The 2,452-nt window shown below is 43.8% G+C and overlaps 1 protein-coding gene across 3 annotated transcripts in view; it reads right to left on the bottom strand.

Annotated features, from left to right (window-relative positions):
* Positions 1 to 589: 589 nt before the first annotated feature.
* Positions 590 to 2,452, bottom strand: part of Zkscan8 (zinc finger with KRAB and SCAN domains 8) — a 24,852-nt gene continuing 22,989 nt past the window's right edge. For all 3 annotated transcript variants that reach the window (XM_023712100.1, XM_023712097.1, XM_023712098.1), the window contains one exon: positions 590 to 1,713. The gene's annotated coding sequence lies outside the window, so the exon portion shown is untranslated. The remainder of the gene's footprint in view (positions 1,714 to 2,452) is intronic.

The raw sequence follows: 2,452 nt of genomic DNA, 5'->3' as shown, positions 1-2,452 counted from the left end.
GATGTTTGAATTATCCAAGCTTGTCAGGAGTTATGGACTTCCCCTTACTCTCTTGGAGAGAAAATGAAGAGCAGAGTTGAATGTTCACGATCTGTCACAGACCTCAGTTCTCAGCTCTGCCAGGAAGTGGAACAACATTCTTTTTCTAACAACACTTGTCTTAATTCCATATAATGATGCTATAGAGTGATCATGTGCATTTTTTCCTTAATATTGAAAAAATTCTGTAACATACATCATATATATATGAGTGTAAGTAAAGCCTCAGAATCAAAATGGAACAGAAGACCAGTTTCCACAAGGGATCAGGATGTGAGTAAAGAGGTAAAAGAAAATGTATAAAATATATATATATATATTTTTTAAACCCCCCTGTATTTTAGGGAATGGGCTACAGAGTCTCAATACTAGATCGGACTTGTAGTGATCGGCCTGTTTACAGCCTCCCAAGAGCTGGAATTACAGGCTTATGCCACCATGCCCAGTCTCAATTGCTGTCCCAGTGCGCCCTAGGGGGTGGGGCTGGCAAGGCAGGCCTAGGGATTGAACCCTGGCCATTGTGCCTGCTTGCAGGCACTTTAATCCACTGAGCTATTTGGCCAGCCTTCATATTTTATTATTAAGTTATAGCCTGTAATATGTGGTAGAGTTCATCAAAAGATTTTCCTGAATTGGTCCTAGGAGTGTGTGGACTCTCCAGTATTTGGTAAAATCTGAAATCTGATTGAAGGCTTTTCCATTTTGAAGGCTTTACTTACACTCATTGAGCTTTTTCCAAGATAGGATCCTGATGGACCTTAAGCACTAAGCCAATGCTGTAATCATCCTGAAAGCACTAACGGGAATAGAGTTTGGCTCTAGTGTGGGGCTTCTGATAGGATTTTTTTCGTGAAGGTCTTCCTACATTTTTGCACTTAGGAGCTTTCTGGTAACATGTACTGTCTTCCAACTGAAAGTCTTCTCTCCCACGTCACTCATGTGGTGTCCTTTGGAGTCTTGGGTAGATGAACACAACTGGGCCACAGCGGCCCCTTCACGCCCATAGTGCTTTTCTCCAGGGCAGATGTTTGCCAAGGCTTACAGCCCTTTGAGGCTCTTCTCTACAGCGTGCTTGTGTCCTGACACAAGAGTTCGGGGAGAAGGCTGCCCACTGGAGACTCGACAGGTGGCTGAAGCTTGCGGCACATTCCCTACTCGCATGAGACATTTCTTCCTGTGCTGAATGGGATGTGGGTCTACACCGATGGTCTCTGCAAGGAGGACGTCTAGAGGCTCTCCTCCAGCGTGCATGTGCTGGTGTGACTTCAGGGTGGCTGGCGGGTCAGCATTTGCTTTATTGAGGAGGTGTATTTTTCAGGGGATCTCTTTCCCACCCACTTTACAGTTAGAGGCTGCTGCTTTCATTACCTCTAAAGCTGAAAACCATGAGCAGTGAACGGCAGCTTCTCCACCACAGCCCTGGGGGCCTGAGCTTCAGTGAGCTCCACTGGGTGCCTCAGGTCCTCGCAGGTGTGAGGCAGTGTCTGCTGTGCCTACGGGCAGTGCCCTGCCCCTGGGCAGACCCGTCCAGTGTGCAGCTCCTATTTGGTCTGCAGGCATCAACTTCTCAGTTGGACTTCGAGAAAATTCTGCTTTGAAACAGACTGCTTGGTTAAGGCAGGACACGTGACCTAAGAGAACAAGTGGACCATGCAGCCAGTTGGCATCTTTTTCCTGAAGGCAGAAAAACGCAGATTCAGTGTAACATACAAGAGCAGACTGAAGAAAGGCCCTAGTCAAAGCACAGCTCTTTGTGTACAAAAGCTCTAGGGAAGAATGTGTACACTTATTTTATCATTAATTTCTGCTTTTCACTATTTTCTTCCCTCTTTATTTGTAATGTTGAGAGCATTACTATTTTTTCCACCAATTGTGCTTCCTTTCCAAATATAGCATCTATATATTTTATTTATTTATTTAGTTTCTGGTACTGGGAATCAATCTCACCACCTTGCACTTGCTAGGCAGGTGCTGTGCCACTGAGCTATGTCCCTGGACCAGCATCTATACTTTTACATGAAATAATCCACCTGAACAGCCAGAAAATAAACCTGTAAGACTATGTCTCAATAAATGATAGCTATTATTAATATTAATAAAGACTACACATATTTAAATATATACTCAAGAGCTTCTGCCAAAATGTTAACAGAGAGCAGAAGATGAAAGAAAGTACCACAGCAAATTTTACTGTGTATCTAGAGAGACTTTATGGTAGCCACTGGGTGAGTTTGCACAGCAGCCTGTACCCACATGGCATGCACTTTCTGTTTTGCTTTTATCCTTTTTCTCTGTATTTGGCCCAAGTCTGCTCTGCACAGTTGGTTTATCCCATACTCACTTACCCCATACTTTTCAAATAGACATTTTGGCACCATCAAAACAAACAAACAAACAACCAAAACCAAAACCG

Source organism: Octodon degus, unplaced genomic scaffold, assembly GCF_000260255.1.
Source record: "Octodon degus isolate 3935 unplaced genomic scaffold, OctDeg1.0 scaffold00023, whole genome shotgun sequence".
Classification (NCBI taxonomy): domain Eukaryota; kingdom Metazoa; phylum Chordata; class Mammalia; order Rodentia; family Octodontidae; genus Octodon; species Octodon degus.
This window is presented reverse-complemented; position numbering and strand designations above follow the sequence as displayed.